General features: G+C 49.7%; 1 protein-coding gene across 1 annotated transcript in view; it reads right to left on the bottom strand.

The window, feature by feature from the left end:
- The window catches only part of ELFN1 (extracellular leucine rich repeat and fibronectin type III domain containing 1), a 103,183-nt gene that overhangs the window by 70,504 nt on the left and 13,277 nt on the right, over window positions 1–19,402 (bottom strand). The window contains exon 2 of the mRNA XM_059861933.1: window positions 10,517–10,629. The gene's annotated coding sequence lies outside the window, so the exon portion shown is untranslated. The remainder of the gene's footprint in view (window positions 1–10,516; window positions 10,630–19,402) is intronic.

Genomic DNA, 19,402 nt, shown 5'->3' with positions numbered 1-19,402 from the left:
CACTAACATATTTGCATAGATTTAAACACAATACAAAGCTGCAGACACCATCAAAAGTGGCTGGAGAGGAAAAAAGCAGGAGAAGCTTGTACTTTTTCTTTAGGCTTTTGGAAGAGTCTGTTCCCAGAGGTTGGAGAAGGGCATTGCCAGGCTGGAACTGTGCCAGCCCCTCACCTGAGCAAGCACTGCTTGGAGATGCAGCAGGAGCCATGGGAGACCTCAACAGGTGGGTCCAGGGCAGGGGTTGGCACTGGTGGTGCTGGGACAGAGCATTCAGTAACCTCAGCCCATGCCTGTAGCACCTGAGAGAGCAGGATGTCAGCTCAGAATGTGCTACGTGGCATCTCTCCAAACAGTGGAAAAATCCCTTGGATAATGCCAAGGTTTCATGGGAATGCCCCACTGGTGCACTCCCCAGGAGGTCTCTGCACAGGTACAGGTAAAGCACAGTTTAAACACACACTGGACAAAGAGCAGCACCATGTTAGATGATTAAATCCCCCATGTACCTGCAGGAAGTGGAGAATAGATCCTGCTTACCACAGCTGTGAAACATATTCACCTGTTGCAGGAATTAATCCTTTTTTTTTTTTTTTTCCTAACAGAGAGTGGCAGAGATGTGCACACAGAAATCCTGTCTGAAATGAATCCCTGATAAAGAGGAAGCCAAGTTAAAAGGTGAGTTTTACTACCTGCCAAGGCTTTGGGTTTTTAAAGGGTCTCTTGTGGAATTACTGTATTAGCAAGCTATTACAGGTATAGATATCAAAATGCTATGCACAGCAAGAAAAATCATGAAAGTTTTGAGATGGGAAGGAAACACACAGAAAAAATGAGGCAGAAGAGGAGAAAAGGGGGAGAGAGGAGAAGCAGTGATGTGCAGAGGGGAGGCAGGCTGGTAAATGATGGAGGAGACAGTGGAAAGGGGCTGAAGAAGAGAGCAATGAACAGTAGAGTTGGAAGAATAGAGAATGATAAAAAGAGGAGGAGAAAGGAAAAAAGAGATAAATGAGGGCAAAGACCAACTCATCATTTTGCAATTCCACCCCGGTGGAGAGGAAAATTGATGTCTGGAGCTTTTTTATGGCCAACCTCCTGGGCATGGGACAAAAGACAAGTTATTACCCAACCCCAGGTCAGGTCTGTAGCCTGCCAGCTGCCTAGACACATTCAGAGAGCCCAGGAGAGCTGTAAATCAAGGGGGCCAAAGAGATCAAGGGAGGCTGGGACCAGGCACAGCAGTGAGCTCAGGAGAGCAATACAAGCACAGGAGAAGGGCGAGCCCAGGAGCAGCACGGGCAGACAAGGAGTGCCCAGATCAGAGGGCTCTGCTCATCTCTCCTTCACGCCATTCCTAAGGACAGCACTCCCCCAGAGATGCAAGTCCCCCTGCATTTCCTCCTGATTTCTCTTCCTATTGATTTCCAAGCCCTGAATACCATTTATTTTTGCTTGCTTGATTCACTCATTCATTGAATAAAGGCTTCATCACTATTATTATTATTATCCCCGTCATTGGGCTCCTCATCACACATTATATTATTTGCATTGCAGAGCTGGAAGATTTCAGGTTGAGGCAGGAAATTTGTGTGAGTTGTTATTACTGCAATCAGATGAAGTGAGAATTGGATCGGCGGAGGCTGCCAGAGCACAGCTCTCCCAGCAGGACACCGAGGCTCTGCCCAATCAGGGAAAGCTGCTAACTCAATCTTCAGGTCCCACCAGCAATTTTGGACTTGCCTTTGGTGTCCCACCTCTCCCTCCCATCCCACCTCCCAGCCCCACCAGCTGCCAGCAGAGAACGGGGAAATGCACCAGTACAGGAGGGCGAGGAATCAGAAAGGACTTGGCGAGATTGCACATTTTCTGCCTTGCTGATGGTATTTATTAGACAACAGAAAATAGCTATTTTACCATCTGCCTTGTAAAAAAAAAAAAAAAATCCTCATTAAATTAATGGAATGTGCAGCTGCTGAACAGAGTGTTCCTCTTGCGGCCGCCTCCCCATTAGCCCAGCACTTGCTGGAGCAGGGAACCAGGCTGCCAAAAGGAGCTGTGGCTAACTCCAGCTCGTGTGGTGGGAGAGGACGGACAGACGGACAGCCCCCTGCTCCTCCCAGCCCCGAGGTCATGCCAGGGGCCCTACAAATGCCCTGTGGCTGCAGACAGGGTGTAAGCGCTGCCTGCTGCCTTGCTCGTGGTGTTGTGGGGCAGAGGGTGCATCCCCCTTCCTGCACACACCCCTGCTGGGCCTCAGGGAGCCAGAGGGGTCAGCTCAGCAGGCTGAAAGTGCCTCCTTTTGCCCAAGCAGAGCATGATCCAAACTGCAGCTTGAGGAGGTCAGTGTTGCTCAATGTCATTTGTGGAGCAAGGCAGGGTTTGCAGGCAAGTGAGGTCCCAATTTCCTGCCCTCGGCCACCTCAGTATGACCTAGTCCATCCATCCCAATCATCCATCTCTGCATCTCTACATCTCAGAGTTCCACTGAGCTGATGTTTGCCCTGAGGTGGTGTCCAGCTGGGACCCAAGGAAGCCCCAAGCCTGCCTGACTGCAGAGCCCAGAGGAGTTCCTACACACAAGCCTTTGTTTTGGCTGAGGGGAGACCAAAAATAATGAGCCCAATCCTTTCCCAGCAAGACAGGTGCACCGTAAACCCAAGGTCCTGAATTATTTTAATGATACTGACAGAGAGAACACAGCCAGTCTTACCCATTCTTTTCTACTGAACAGCACTGAAGGGGTTTATGTGGACCTTTTCTTCTGGTACTTGGTGGAGCCTGGGCAGTGTTTGGTGATGTCCAAAATCCCATATTACATGGGGCTTTGGGGAGCAGATCCACCAGTTTGCATTGCCAGATTCTCCAGGAGGTACCAGGTACCAAAACATGCTGCCTTGGCTCACTGCCTCACCACTTCATCACCAGCAGCTCCTGAAGAGTTCTATCTACAACTGCTTTGGGCCCAGCAGTTCTTCTCCAAAGGAAATAAAGTCCTTTGTTAGTTGCCTCAGCACTGCTGATGTTTCAGGATCGCTGCGGCATAATCCACATTTAATCCTCAATTGTGTTTTCTGCAGCTAACCCCTCTGCTAATGCTGGGGAGCTCCCAGAGCCTGCACTGCTCCTCTGAAGCTGCAATCCCTTCCCTGCTGCCCTCTCCTCCTCTTTCTAGGAGGCTTTTCTATATAGATGTTTCACCTAGATGGGCTTTTACCTGTCCTTCACAGGGAATTTCTTCTCTTAACTTGCTCCTTCAGCATTTACGAAGCAGCTGGGGGAAAGCTGACCTTGGGAGACAGGTCCAGCTGCAGAGAGGTTGCCCCCATTGTGTCTGTGGTGGGAGCAGGAGAGGGGCCCCTGGATTTCAGCAAGCAAAGGGAAGTCACAGGACTACAGCATGTAGAATCACCTCACGCTGAAATAAATCCTGACATAATAAGCCCTAATACTGCCAAAGAAACTATTACAGTCAGTTACAGAAATAATCCACATTGAAAATCGGTGCAAATACCTCTCCCCAGTGGAATGACATGGCTCTAGAGGATCAGTTCCAGTCAAAGATGATCATTTCATGTTTACCCAACAGATGAGGGCAGCTCCAAAAGTCAAATGTTTGTTGCCAAAAAAGCTCTGCCTAAGTGAGATTTTGCCACCTCTCATCAAAGAGTTGCTTTTAAAAGCGATGAGCAAGTACAAAAGGGAAGACCATGAAAGGCAGAGATCAAATCAAAGTCCAGAAGGCTGCTCTGACTCTCTCTTACACCACTGCCTTCGTTCCTATCAATCCAATCAATTTGCAGCAGCAAGGGCAGAACAAACACCAACCTGATTGCTTCTTTAGCAGAAATTTTTGGGTTTTCAGAGGCTAATGGCAAAATTTCTCCTAGCCTTTGCCTGTGTTGCTGCTGATCTCAGGGATTTTAAGGCAGAACCCTGTCTGCAAGTCACTGGTTTTATCTACAGCATCAGTTGGTTGTGTTTTCAGGGCTGTAGGTGTCTTGGCATGTGTGGATCTAGCCAGTGGTGTGTACACGCTGCCTTAGGCACTCGGGGCAGTGCTGCTCTCTCAGATGAACCTGTGACACAGGACCACCGAGCTGCTAGCTCCTGCTGGAGAGGCTCTCAGGTTGGTTTAGAAAGCAGGCTAGCCAGAAAGACATGGCAGAGTAGCAGAAAAAAACAGGGGCTGCCTTTTTTTCCTTGGAAAAACATTTGCTTTCTTAGGAAAAAAAAATAAAACTAATTTCATGGAAACAAACAAACATACACCCCCAAGCCCCATTAATTAAAACTTGAAGCCTGTCACAGGGAATTTTGATAAAAACGTTGACATTTTGCAAAGTTGCCCTTGGACAAATCATGAGCACTGAAAGCTCTGAGACAGGGAGACTGTGGGAAGGGACTCTGCGCATGCCGGAGCGTTTGGGAAGGACATTCATCTTCCTGCAGTCAGGTGTGCTGGTAACTCCGGGATGTTTCTCATGTGTTTGTCCTTCCCCTACCCACGTGCAATCTGCATTGCATGGGGGCTGTGGCAGGCCTGTGAGAAGGCCAAGGGAAGGTCGTGTGGCAGCACACAGGGGAATGCAGCGCGCCCCTGGCAGGCTGCGCACGCACGGCGCTGCGGGCTCCAGGTGCCGTTTGGAAAGGAGGCACTCTGTGCCCGTGTGTCTCCTGCTGCTGGCACAGACATGGAGCTGCATCACTTCACAGAGCCCAGCACACATTCTAACAGAGGTCCAGGGTCAGGGATGCTGGCTGGAGCAGCCAGAAGTGAAGCAGAGCTCTGAGATTTCAGGTTACTCGTTTGTTCCGTGGGAATCCGTGGAGCCGCAGGTTGATGCAGCACCCGCAGGTCCCCAGAACACCTCCAGTGCTCAGGGCCTCACACAGCAGGATGCTTCCACTTCATGAGTCAGAAATGCTGGTGCTGAGGCTCTCTCCTGCTCTGGAACATTCTGATACACCACCCCGGCTCAGGTCTCAGCTGCAGACAGCAGCCCTGCTCATGCACACATGGACCCATGGCCACCTCAGTCATCCATCCAAACCAGAGGAGACAGACAGGGAGGAAGGACCTCACTCTCCAGGTCTGCCCTGGGGCTGATCTACATGTGAGGAACCGCAGTTTTTGAACACCACAAGTCTCATCTCAGCACCATTTTCCCCTTTCTCCATCCCCCTGCTTCTGCCGTGCCTATGGGAGCACTCAGTTCACGAGAACAGATCTGAGCATCCCCGGATGATTAAAGGAAGCTCTGCCTTTTAAATCGCTCTGATTGGGGTTGACGGCTGTATGGAATTGGACACTTGGCTCTAATGATGTGTGAAAATCTCCCTGCTGCGACCCGTCGTTCCAGCTGTGGAAAATAAGGAGAAAGGCGGAGGAGGGGCATAAAAAAAACCTTCAGTGGGAGTCCCAGATCAGACAGAGGTTTGTCAGGACAGTCCCTCTGGGGCTCTGCTCAGTGCCTGTATGTGGCTGGGAGAGGTGGCCCTGCTTCACAGAACTGATGGGGATGTGTGTAAATGTGTCACCACCGGTGGCAGCAGATGAACTGGGGTCCTGGTCCAGTGTAGGTCAGCATGACCAAAGCATCTGAGCCACTCTGGGAGCTCACTCCCAGGCAAGGAATGCCTGCCAGTTTCACAGGTGGGCTCCATCCTGGCTCTGGCTGGTCCCACCAATATTGCCATGCTGGCATTGGGGGGTATGATTCCAGGCTGAGGTGCAGCTGGTGTGTGCAGGCTGCCATGGCACAGCTGTGCTGCTGGAGCATTGCTCCAGGCTGGGACTCCTCTGGGTGAGACTGTGTGAGCTGGATCCAGCCCCAGGGACAGGCAGGCATGACCAGCCTGCAGCACAGCACGGTGGCTTCAGTCAGGTCCCACGAGCATGGTAAGAATCGTCTCAGTGAGCAAACCACGCTGTCCCTGACACACAGGGGACACCAGCTGACACCTCCTGGGCTTAGTCTCCATCACTGCTGCTGCCAGGGGACCAGCCAGCAGATCCCTGCCAGCCCAGCCCCTTCAATGCCTCCTGTCCCCACCACATTCCCCTGTTATTAAATCCCTGACAACACCTGAATTCAAAGCAAATCTGGCCATACACAGTCTAATCCTTCCTCTCCAGACAAATTGGCTTCTTAGAGGCCCTCCTCGCTGAGATTCACTGTTCTGTGGCAGAGGGAAACGTCCAACTGGGCTCTGAAACAAAGGATGAGTTTCCTCAGGCTCAGATGGGGCTAAACAGAGGCACGGGGTGGGAGGGGGAGGCCGGGCACCGTCCGGAGGTGTCCTGCAGCGAGTGACCCTCAATGTGACATTGATGGCTCTTAATTCCTAAGCCTGCTTTGGAAGGATTTCAGTTGATCCAATTTAATCACTGCAGCCTCTTCATCTCCCCTGTCTCAGCTCAGAGTAATGCTATGCATTCTCCTCCACCTCTTTTCTCCAAGAACTGGCCACCCTCCCCTCCCTCCGGGGAGTTCCAGCGTGAGCCCACCGAGCCCTTCACCTGCTGCACGGTGTGGGGCTGCCAAAGCCACAGCTGCCCTCGGCCTGTTTACTACCACACAGCTCAAACAGCATTTGCCTAATTTCCTGTGCCTGTGGGAGGACTCGCTGTCGTGCTAACGAGGGGCACAGCTCCCTGCAGGTGCACCCACCACCTCCCCACAGTCGGGCTGCGCCGTGCATAGCATTAAACATTTAAGCGCTTGTCAAAATGTTGTAACTACTTTTTTGTCTTGTTCCATTAGCTCCATTTCCAAAGGCCACCACTGGAACTACTGAACATTTATTTCTATTGAATCCAGCTTAGAAGTTATGATCTGAGGAAGAGGGAGACAGGACAGTATGTTCTGCAGCACCGGCTTTTCCCCACCATCGCTCAGCTGAGACACGCTGGCCTTTGAAATATCATTTTATTCCTACCTTAGAAAAGCTAAAATAAAGAGATTGACTCTTCCATCTGCTTGATTTGCTTCTGCTGTTTAAATAAGGTACCTAAATATCAGTCAGGTGGCTGCCCTGTGTAAGTTTTGGGGCTGTGTGTTTAAACACCCTGCACAGTTTGTGGTACCAGCTGTGGGAGCTGGATTTCCTCCCCAGGTGCAAAGCAAAGTGTGGTTATTACATGATTTTCCTGTTGCTAGAGAGGCACACACACAAATCTTCCTCCCTCACTGCCTGTGCATGAACAATGTCATATTATGCAAATACTAGGAGTATTAGACAAGAAGCACGGAGGAAAGCCAGCGGAGCCAGCAGTTTAGAGGGAGTGAAGCATGGGCAGGGATGGGCTGTGGGGATCGATCGTCCCCAGGTTTGCTTTATGTTCGCTTTATCAGCAAGAAATACAGAGCAAGAGGGAGTTGCATGGGGCTGAGGACACCTGCAGCCCCCAGGGACATTGAGGAGATGCCCAACACATCAGCCCTTGAACACAGAATCCTGCATCAGGGTCACTGCAGGGCTGAGCTCCCCCAAGCAAACCCCACGTTTGCATGAGGGAGCTGGGCTTGCTGCAGGACAAGGGGACAGGACTGCTGGTGGCAGCCCTGCAGTCAACAGCCTCCCCTCCTTCAGGGTAAAAAAAGGGAAATCTAAAGCCTTCTTAAAGACTTCCCTGTGTTTAAGTTCCTTGCTATTTAAAGACATGTGAGAGCCCGAGAGTTCCAGCCCGGCTGCCTGTGCCTGGATGCTGTGCAAAGTTGTAATCCCCGCTAGTGACATCACGGGCCGTTGCCATGGGGATGTCACAAACTCAGAGCTGTGACTTCATCACAGCAGAGACCAGCAGCAAGGGAGGCAGTGCTTCCCAGTGCCTCTGGTAATTAGCAAACTGGCATGGAAAATGAGGATGAAACACACAGGACGGGGACATAAAACCATTTAGCAAGTATCGTCTACTGGAAAGCATTCCCTCATGAGAAAGCGCCTCTTTAATGTATCCTGAGCGCTTAAATAACCCACAAAAGGCAGGGAATAAAATAGAAATTATAGTGATTTGTTTTATTGGGCATTTCATTGAGTAATTAAGAGGATAATTATGAGAAGGAACATTAAAAGGCGTTACTCTCAGCCTTCGTCCTGCTTTAGAGGAGCATCCTCATACTGAATGTGCAGCATCATCCGATACTGTCCTGTGCCAGCTCGAGTTTCCCTGCAGGGAGGAAGGCATGAATGGATGTGGGAAGGGGTGAAAAACATCTCCCCCATGGCCTGACAGGATGCCAGAGTTCTCCCAAGAAACGCAGGGTGGGAGCAGTAGGTTGCAGGGAGCAAACCCCACTTTCATGGTGTCTCCTAGCACATGGTGTCAGGCCCTTAAGCATCGTGTGTCGTGCAGGGGGAGGCTAAAGGAAAACCTGGGGAGAGATCAGTGTGGTGTAAAGTACTGCTGGGGTACCACAGCCAAGGCAGAAGTGGCAGAAAGCTGGAAATCCAGCTGAAAATTCAGCACAAAGGTGACCCTGCACCATGAGGGCAGCTCTCACCCACCCCCCCTTCTAACACCCATCCCCTATTGTGTCTCCTCACCTTTGGAAAATACATACAGAACTACCTGTTTAACTAACCCACATCCACACAGGACCCAGCACCACTCAGCAGACACAACTCAACCTAAGCTGCCTCTCTAAGACTGCCAGTACTTCCCACAGATGAGAAAGCCTTGGTGCTGGCCAGCACATCCATGAAACACATCAGTGAAAAGACCTACTCAAGTACTGAAATCTGCAGCTCTCTTCTGACCCCAGCACATCTCGCTCCACCCCATTTACCCACCAGCACAGACACACTCTAACAGAGTGTGGGACATCAGGTCCCCCCACAGACTCCTCTGGAGCCCATGTCACATGCTGGGGACTCCAATGCTCACAATACTGCCACCTTCTAAGAGGCCCCAGCAACAGCAATTTGTCCACTTCAAGTCCCCAGAGGTCACTGCAGGGAACAAACGTGGGGATAAGGGAAATGCAAACAGGAGTGATGGACACAATGAAGAGCAAGAGCTTTACCAGAAACAACAACTCCCACTGGACAGGCATCTATAAACACTGAGATGACAGATGAGCTAATTCCCACTATTTCCTCAAACCACGTGGCAAAACAAGCAACCAACCCACCTAGATAAATGAGAAACCCCAACCTGCAATATCACAGTGCTGACCAGTGTCCAAGATTTAAGTAGCCCTTAGGTCATTGTTTGCTACGAAACATACATTTAGGAAAGCATGCTGGAGAAGGCTGGCATGTTTTAAACTGGCCACTGTTTTTCTCCCTAGGGAGAAAACCCCTTTTCTCTCCCTAGGGAGATGGATGTGACAGCTATAATCCAGTTGCTATGCTGGATTTCAGGGACAGTGCCTTGTCCATGTTAAGCCCAAAGCACCAGACAACTGTCAGTAAAATCCACATTCAGATAGTCACCAACCCTCCCTTTTCTTGTCCTGGGAACCACAACTCCCCTCTGTACTCCCCTGCTCACAGGGAGCAATTTCCATCCTCTTCAAAAGAGAGTAAAACCGGCTTTTTGGCTTCTGGCTGGCCCTTCCAGGCACGAGAGCAGCTTTCTGGGAGACTCGAGCGCTCAGCACAGCCCTAAAACAAGGCTCCTGTTTGAAGTGCATGGATTGAGGCTGGATTAAGAAAACCCAGGAGGAGTGCTTAGCTGTGCTCCTGCTCTGAAAAGGCTGCTGAGCAGCAGCAGCCAGCACAGCTTCATCCTGCTCAACCCTCCATGTGATCCCTTCCAAGGGCCGGGGAAGCGGCAATTTCGTATGCGCGCTTCGACGTGATCCGGGAGCAGGGAATGGCAGGGCCCGTGCTCTGCTTCCCAATGCTGCAGGAGAACCCAGAGGGGAGCTGATACCCCCTGAACTGGGAGCAGGGAATGGCAGGGCCCGTGCTCTGCTTCCCAACGCTGCAGGAGAACCCAGAGGGAAGCTGATCCCCCCTGAACTGGGAGCAGGGAATGGCAGGGCCTGTGCTCTGCTTCCCAACGCTGCAGGAGAACCCAGAGGGGAGCTGATCCTCCTTGAACTGGGAGCAGGGAATGGCAGGGCCCGTGCTCTGCTTCCCAACGCTGCAGGAGAACCCAGAGGGGAGCTGATCCTCCTTGAACTGGGAGCAGGGAATGGCAGGGCCCGTGCTCTGCTTCCCCAACACTGCCAGAGAACCCAGAGGGGAGCTGCTCCTCCTGGGAGGCTGGAGGGGCACCCAGAGCAGAGCTGATCTGGTTCTCACTAAGGAGGAGGATCAAAACTCTCCATATTAACCACAAAAACCACCACCATTAACCCCCAGTAGAGCCTGAAGAGCCTTGCACTGCTTGGGTGCAGAGCAATCCCAGGCAGACAATTATCTGTGGCTTGAGACAAGTTTAGAGAATCCCTTCTGAAGTTTCCCTCTTGCAAACACCTTATTTCCCCCCTCTAATCAAGGCAACGAGCAGGCTTAGTGAAACACAAATAGGGAACAGAGGATGAAACAATTTTCCAGCCCATACCTGAAGGTGCATCCTTCTTTTCTCACCAAGCAGCAGGGAGGACGTTGCTGTCTCTCGGTAATTTTCCAACATCCTGTGTTGCAGGTAGATTTATGCACTGATCATAGTTGAAGCTGTTAATAAAAAAGTGCAAAGAAAACGGATTTTACTGTGAAGTGCAGGGCTGCTTTTCTCCCAGCTTTGCATTATCATGACTTCCTCCTTTTTTAATCTTTTTTTCTATGATTGACCATGTTTGGGGTTCAAAGCTTCAAAAATAAATCGCGGATCGTCTTTCATCTACTATGCATGAGAGAGTCAGAATCATTACATGGTTTAAATGGATATTTTGGGAGCAACTCTGGACCAAGCAGTTCCTGCTTTAACTGGGAGCCAGAGGGATGAAGCTAATTTGCAAATAATGTTACATGCTGGTTTTGCTTGAACGCAGGGAAAAGCTGCAGTGGCTACTTGTCATTCTTTGTGAGAAATTGAACAAAATGGAAATCAGTTCACTAGTTAAAAAAGAAATATATATATATATATTTATATATAAATCTGCAGCAGACCAATTTCTCCCGCATCAGGGGAACATCCCAGGACTGCAATTAAGCTGTGGCTCAGCACGAACCCTACAGCTGCCTGAGCACTGAGGATGAACACACCGGCCATCCTTTTCCTGGGAGCAGGTTTTTAACTCAGTGAGCTGCAAGGTTTTCCTCAGCTCCACTTGAGCCACTTCTTCCTCAGACAGTTCAAAAGTCAACTTTCCCCTTTAGCATCACTCAAGCCTTTCCCCAGGAGCAGGGAGCTCTGGATTCTGCTGCACTGCACCTTCACAGCGAATCACCTATTGATGACTTTGTGGCTAGTGTCTACAAAGGGAAGCAGAGGAGCTAATATAATGTAATTTTCCATGTTTACTGCATTATTACAGTGGTTGAATCTGCTGATTAGTTCCCTTTTTTTTTTTTTTTTTTTTTGCCATCTCGTCCTAAGCATCCCTTTTATTTTTGCCCTGCTTATCTGCATAGAGTCATTTATTCACATGGCTGCTGTAACAGCAAGCAGGGCCAAAGCTATCATTTCTCCTCCCTCTCACATTTTAATCTTGCAGACCTCAATCTCTGTGATACTGCTATTATTTTGTCCATATCTGATCTAACAGGAACCTGCCATTATTCTTTTTTTTTTTTTTTGCCTTAAAAAGAGAAAACTAATCTGAGCAAAAGATCATGGTGGCTGTGGCACTAATGATCCCTGGCATACCTCCTTGCAATGAATCCAGTGCTAGAACAGAAAATGTTTGTTTCCCTTCTCTCTACAGAACTGCAGGACTGACCCCTCATGCACAGGCAGCTCCCACGAATAAACAACATTGCCCCAATCTCCTGGGGGATCCATTTCTCTGCCAACTATCTCAGCAGCTCTTCTTATTGTCTTATTTATCCAAACAGTGGAAAAACAACTCAAGAGGGGCCACTCTTCAACAACATGACTGTTACTGGTTTATTCAGATTTGCTCCCCTACGAGCTAGGAAAGCCTCTTGCCCCAGTGGCTATTAACTGAAAAGAAAGTGGGGAAATTTCCTGTAATATGAACAATAACAGAAAAAATGCTCTTCCTTCCTGTTCTTTGAAGATCATGGAAAGGCATTTTGCCCCCTGGGCTCCCTAATGCTTCCCCCCTCCCAGCTCTGAGCTATTACTGGAGACCATCCACTGAAGCCCCAAGCCAAGATGCTCTGCACATGCCAACCACATCAGCCAGAAAGGATTTACTTGGGAGAGGCAAGGAGAGGAATTGAGGAATCCCTCTACTCCCTTCTCCTGCATCCCGAGGTTTTTCAAACAGTGGTTGCTCACTCAGTGTTCTCAACTTCATGTCCACAATCTGCACCCTCACTGTGGCTGGTACCTAGGCCATGCTCTTCACCTCTGCTTCTAGTCCAGACCATCACATGCCCCCCTTCTCCCAGGAATATTACAAATAAATCAGGGGCCACGTTCAGCTCTTGGCCTGTGATGCAAGCAGGGATGTGGAAGTGTTCAAAGACAAACAGCAGGGCACAGGGTCTTACCTATCCCCTGTCCAGGATTTACACAGATGAGACTTTTGGAAATCAAACTGAGCCGCTCCCCACATCCTCTGCTGATTTGGAAAATGCCTTGCTCACAGAACTCACAGCTACCCAAGCTGTAGCCCTGCAGGAACCTGACTGTTTCTTGGTCTGCATGCACCCCAGCGTGTACTGTATTCACTGTTAATGAAAGATTAAATGTTCTAAAGAGCAATATTAATTTTAAAGCTACTAATAATCATCAGCTGTCCCTCACTTCACCTCACAAGCCTGAGAGCTGTGATGAAAGAGCAAATTCCAGCTCAGAGCATCTGTAAGCTCTGCTCCACAGCCCAGCTCCACAGATGAAGGTCCCACAGGCATTTTCTCCAAGTAGTGAGGACCCTCAAAGATCTTCTAATGTGAGCAACCATAAAAAGCCAGAAATGGCAAAAAAATAACTCTGTTATCTTTGTATTTGAAAAGCAGGACTAAACCAAGCCTCCCAGCTCTGCAGCACCAACCTGACTTCTCTGTGCCAGTCTGCACCCCAGTGATCATCCCAGGAGCCCAGGTTTGCTCAGCAGCAAACAAAAAGTCACAAACAAACAAAGCCACAGCAGTCATTAGATAGTGATAATTTAGTTCCAAGAGAAAGTCTGCATTTCCAAATGTGTCCCTTGCCCTCCTCCTCCTTGGGAAAATGCAGGAGCAAGAGCTGAACAAAAGTCACAACAGACCCATCCCAAATGAGTTCTCATAGGACAGGACTGTCCATATGATCATGTAACACCCACCTCACCTCCCAAAAGTGGCACTGGCTCCCACCAGAGGTGCTCCATCAGCACCAGGAGCAGGGCCATTTCTGACCTGAATCCTCCAGCTACTCAGCAGGACAAGCAGAGCAGGAAGCCACCAGCCCAGGCAGGGGATCTGTGTGTCAGAGGGGCACATGTGCAGGTACAAAGCATCCTTTGCACACCAGCAGCTTCCCTGCTGCCTTGGCACATCAGCACTGGTGGTGAATCACATCTCCTTTGTATTTCACTTGGAGGAACAGGGAGAAAGACGTATTTCACAGAAGATAGTCACAAAGAGGCCCACCTAGGAAAAGAGGCTATTTTTGGCACTATAATCCCTTTCCTGTGAAGAAGAGAGGGAGGCCCAAGAGACTGTAGGAGCTGCTGAAGCCCACAGAGGAATCTGGTAGCAGAGCCTGGGGCATAATTCAGATATCAGGGACCAACAACCAGGACTAAAGTTTAAAGACTGTAGACCTGTGCTTCACCACCTGCCTGCCCACCAGTCCTGCTGTGAGCCACGGCAGTGTGGGAAGCTGCAGAGCAAGAAGGTAACCAGGAGCACTCTGTTTGCTTCCACAGACCTTTCCCAATCATGCAAAGACCTGGCTCTTCATTTCACTGCTAATTCTCACTCTCTTTCATCCCAGTTTTTTGCAGCTTTTCCACAAATCCAGAATGCATTTGAGCGCTCAGCACAATGTTTAGTGAGAAAATCGTATGCTACATTTCCGCTTGGCATGATTTTGAAATGGTTAAGCTGTTAAGCCCTGAAAGGGAAGTTTTAAGAATACCGTGAATAAAAGAAGCCAAAAACAAAAATAAACCAACAGCAGCAAAATTAGAGCATGACATAAAGGAACTATTTGGATGGATCCTTTTTTCCCAGAGAAATGGTGCATACTGGCTGCTCCAATGTCAGGGTCTCTGCAGTTGTGCAGCATTTGGACTTCCATTACAATGGCAGAGAAATAAATGGAAAGTCATCACTAGCACACAGGAGAGGGAGGAAGTTTTCCTAAGCTGTGATCAAATCCCTTAAAAACTTCTCTAAGCCATGGCCACACCATCCCTGAGGCTCCCTTTGCCCCACTCTGTCCCAGCAAGGGAGAGGCCATCAGAGCAGGAAGGGGCTGCTAGACACACACGTGAGGACAGGCAATGGTCCAGGGGGGTGCTCCAGGAGGTACCCTAGAAATGCTTGTATATCCACATTTTCCAGATAAACCCTTCCAAGGAGAAGCAAATCCTGCCCCAATGTGTCTCACAACACAACCCCAGTGATGCTGGTCTACTGACAGCAGGTTCTGCCCAGAGTGTTCTGGGGACAGGGGGGACTCCCCACCTTCAGCTGTGTGGCCCCTCTGTCCCCTGTGTCTCTCAGAGGTCCCTCCTGAATTGTGCATGGCTTTGCTGCTGTGCACCCTGACTCAGTGGCTTGTGCAGCCAGTTACTGGGCTGAAGGACACAGCTCAACCACAACCATTTTACACTGATTTTTGTCATAAAATGTGATACAATGCTGGATCAAAAGACCTCCCAGAATCCATACATGTGAAAATGTCCCGCTCCAGCTGTGATATAAAGCATTAAGGTAATGACAGCTGCATTCATACCTGCTACTTTTAGGTCCAACCCAGAGCAGCTGAGAGGAACAAGAGCTCTCTTCCTCCCACTCCAGCCTCCCCTGAACCCCTGTGAAGTGTTTGCTAGTCAAAGAGCTCCTGCAAGAGAGCCCTCCCACCTGGAAAGGCCTGGATCAGAGACAACAGGTCAGGTCATCTACAAAGGTAATGGTGGGGAAAACATCACTCCTGAGCACATTCATGTCTGTGCACATCTGTGCAGAGGTCAGGCACGCTCTGGGCAAGGGCATCTCCTGTCCAGTTCTGTACCCTGACCCAGCTTCAGCTGGGAGTGACAAAGAAGATGAAAAAACAGCCAAAACCAGCCCTTTTCCCCACGCCCTACAACTTCTCCAGCTCAGGTCCTCACTCCTCCTTCTTTCTGAAGTGCCAAAGGATCTCACACTGGGTCTGCAGTCACAGCATGGAGCTCATGAGCTGCACCCCCAAATATCTCTGCTCCCCCCAGAAGGCAGGAACCTGAGCAGTCAGCCCACCACCCATATCCACCCTGGGAAGAGTTCTAAGACTTGTCCAGACAAAGTCAACACCAACCTGAGTCACCACTGGCAAAAGTCCTGCTTCAAAAAAGAAACTGAGCTGCACAGTCCCAGAGTCCTCCCCTCCTGGCTCACCTTCCTCCACAATCTTGAAACTGCAGCTCCTCTGGAAAGCTCTTTGTCTCCACAAGCAGAAACTCTCATAGATGAAGTACTGACAAAACATTGGGATTTCATTTTTATTGGAAGAACAAAGCCCCCTCTGCACGTGCCCCTCCCCTGGTAACAAACTGCATCTCTGCAGCTGCCCCTAAGCACAGCACACACAGGGACAGGCCACCAGCCCGGGTACAGCACACAGTGACCTGCACAGGACTTGGGCTGAGTCAAAAGCACAAGTGCTTTACTGCAAGGCAAGGGCCAGCACTTCCACAAGGAGGAGAATTTTACTCTGCACTGATTTTTATATCACAAACTGCTTCTATGGTGTGGTCTCCAAGAGCCCTTGCTCGTCCTCACTCTGGGAGGAAGCCTGGCAGCCTCATCCCAGTTCACTGCTTACACTTCAGGCAGAGGCAGTAATTCCTCTGGATTAGGTGGGTAACAGCACAGTGCTACTTGGGCTCAGGGATGCACTCACCTCCCACCAACCACCCGTGCAGGTGGGCTCCAAGTTACCTTTTATTATTTCAAACTTCCTCCACCCCACTTCCAGGTGAGCTAGTGGGATTCATGGGAGGCTGGAGCTGGATCTTCAGATGTTGTACAGAATAATACCTAAACAAGTATGCACCTCTTTCTTCCCCCATCTGAAGTGCCATGTTATCAAGTGCTAAAATTCTTTAAAGAAATTACTGGGCAAGTGTCCCTACTATTGCAGCACCAAAGAATAAAAGAGCACAGAGCAAGAGTAAATCAGTGTCTCTGGAGGAGGACTCCTGCCCATGGGTATTTCTCTACACTGGCAGCCTGGTGACTCTCAGTGCAATACACAACTTCATGACAAAAGATGCTGAGAAGGTGCTGGTGAAGAAGGGAAACTGGTTTTCCCTCCCTTTTGTTTAACAAGTGCTTCTGCTGCACTGGCTCCTGGACATGCATTTCACCATGCCCAGCTGAGCATGTTAACCCAGAAGCACAGACCCAGGCACTGCTGTCTGTGGGCTCCACTGTGGATCAGCTGGATGACGAGGAAAAGGTTTGTTTGCATTGCTGGCATTTGGTATTTGCAGCATGCCCAGGGCACAGGATGGTCACAGGAGTTAACCTTCACACCACACACCTTCCTGAATGCAAAATCCTCCTACCAGCCCTCTGTGCCAATCCAGGGTGGCAGGGCAAGGTCACAGCACCCAGCCCCAACCCCAGAGCAGCCAAGGCTCCTGTGACTCTGCTAAAGCCACCGAAGGCTGGAGCAGCCCTCAGGCTCCACTCAAGCACATCAAGTATTCAGTCCTCAGCTAGGGAGCTGGGAAACACCAGGAGAGCCTGGAAGACAAGCAGTTGTGCTATCAGGCATTCATCATCAGGAATGAGAGCACACAACTCAACACGAGTGTCCTCCACTGCCTTCAAGGGCACACATGCATTGAAATTCCCAGCAGATTCAGGGATCTTGTTTGCACTTCCATCACAGCCACGGCCAGAAGCTCTGAAGGCTTTCCAGGCAAACCCAGGAGTTCCACCAGGACTGGCAGCCATGGTTTGCACCTGTGCAGTGCTTTGTGGATGCTCCTGGGAGAGTTATGGAGGGTTTTTTGCTATTTATTAATTAGAAGAGTGGTTTACGTATTTTAAATGGAAAGACAGAGGAGATTTTGCTTTTATTTTTTTTTTTTCCTTCATTTATTTCTAAATTGTTCTAATCATCAGAACTAGAACAGTTGTCATGTTACCTCAGATGTATCATGGCAAGCAGATAATCCTGTTGGTCATAAATCATGTCCCTTTCAATCTCCATTATATAGCCAGAGCAAATTTGTTATGATGCATGTGTCATTACACACCAATGCCTTTCCATTATCATATAACTGGATACCCCCAAGGTTTGTAATTTGCAGTATAATAGTAATTTTTAAAGAACCATTGATAATCAATAGCTCTCAGCATCACTGTCAGGATCATTTGCAAAACAAATAACAACACTGATCTCAACCAACTTTACAGGAGGGATATTTAATCCCCATGAACTGCATTATATGATGGATAAGCGAGGAATCCTAGACTATGTATCATGTATTTTCCTTGGATTAAATATCACTTCAATCAATGTTGCTCCCAGCTGTACAATGCTGTCTGTGTTTTCACTGGGTAATGCTGAAGTATTGTTTTACAAATTGACATCAGCTACGTGCAGGGCAACAGAACCCCACAGTGGGTGTGAGGAGGGGGCACAGGCAGGGACAAGGCTGATGTGATGCTCAGGGCAGCAGCCAGCAGCAGCAAGGCTGGGGGCACAGGGGGCTGCAGGGACCCCCAGACAGGACACTGCTGCACCTTGACCACCACCCTGCTGTGGTGGGGTGAGCACAGATGGTTCTGAGCCCTGAGAGACTGAGCAGGGCAGAGGTGATGCTCCCTCCCAGAGTGGGCTTGCTCTGGCCTGGACACCAGAATGCCCAGCACAGCCTCTGTGCCAAAATGGGATGAGCAGCAGGAGGAGGAGCAGCTCTCAGCCCCCTGTCCATACAGAGCTGGGGTTTCACCAAGGCACCCTGTAACGCCACAAAAGTGCTGTGTAGTGTCAGCTAAGAGGTTCAGACACTGCCTCACCATCTAAGAGGGCAGCAAACAGATTGCACTCACTGTTTTTCCTTTTCCTTCAGCATGCACGGGCAGAGGCTGGAATTTGGAAGGCAACTGCATCCTAATCACCCTGCCCTGGCTGTGGTCAGTCTGTCCATCTGCATCCCAGGTCCTGACAACCTTCAATGCAGCTTTTCCATTTAGAAATGGGGGCACAAGCAGCTGATGCAGCCGGACCCTGTGCAAGCAGTGCATGGAGAGCACTCACAAGGACATCACTGGCCTTGGGCTGTGCCAAAGGGCTCCCTAATGAACATCTCCCAGGTCAGATTAAACACCACGCCTGTGCTTCAGCAGCCTCACAAGCAGCCAGCCCCAGTGACCTGTTGCATGGCCAAGAGCCAGGCAGCACCTGCACCTTCCCTTACAGATGGCTTTCTGAGGCATTAAATCCACATTTAAATTTCCTACTCAGTTCTGCCTCTCCGGAGCTCTCCAGCAGAGCCATATCTCACTCCTTGCAGCTGGAGACACCTTTAGCAAAATCTCCAGCTCCTACTGATGTGGAAAAATTCATGCATTTCTCTCCTTGTGTAAGCACGGGTCTGGCATTCACAGCACTTCCCAGAGATAAGCCCCAAATCGCTCATCGCTAGAAACCCACACTTGGGTGAGGGCAGACAGAGTTGGGATGAAAAAAACCCCACCCCTGGACCCTAACTAAACACTTCAGCTGCTGGAATTACAGAATCCTATTTAGTTATACTAGAGAGCATTTTTCACAGAGGAAACATCATCAATCTGGCTCTAGGAAGCCAGTCAAATAAAAAAAAATTGGAAGGAAGAAGAAATCCAGCTTGGTTTGGTTCATTTTTAGAGACAAATGTGGTTTAGAAATGGGATTAGCTGGGGTGTCCTGGCACCCCTTCCCGCTCAGCAGAACCTCAACTGGGCTGTGCACTCCTGCAAGCTCCTGGCTGCCCCAAGGAAAATGCCATTAAAGAAAACACAGCTATTTTTAAAGCCAGAAGGACAAATTCTCCTCCCAGTTACACCAGTGACCTCGTGACTCTCCACAAGGTTGGGCAGGCAGAGCTCTGATTTGGGGCTATTTTGAGCATCCTCCAGAGTCACCAGGCACCCAGCAGGCAGAAAGCACCAAGGAGCAGGATAAGGC

This window comes from Haemorhous mexicanus, chromosome 17 (genome assembly GCF_027477595.1).
Source record: "Haemorhous mexicanus isolate bHaeMex1 chromosome 17, bHaeMex1.pri, whole genome shotgun sequence".
Taxonomy (NCBI): domain Eukaryota; kingdom Metazoa; phylum Chordata; class Aves; order Passeriformes; family Fringillidae; genus Haemorhous; species Haemorhous mexicanus.
Note: the sequence above shows the minus strand (reverse complement) of the source record. Positions and strands in the feature narration are given on the sequence as shown.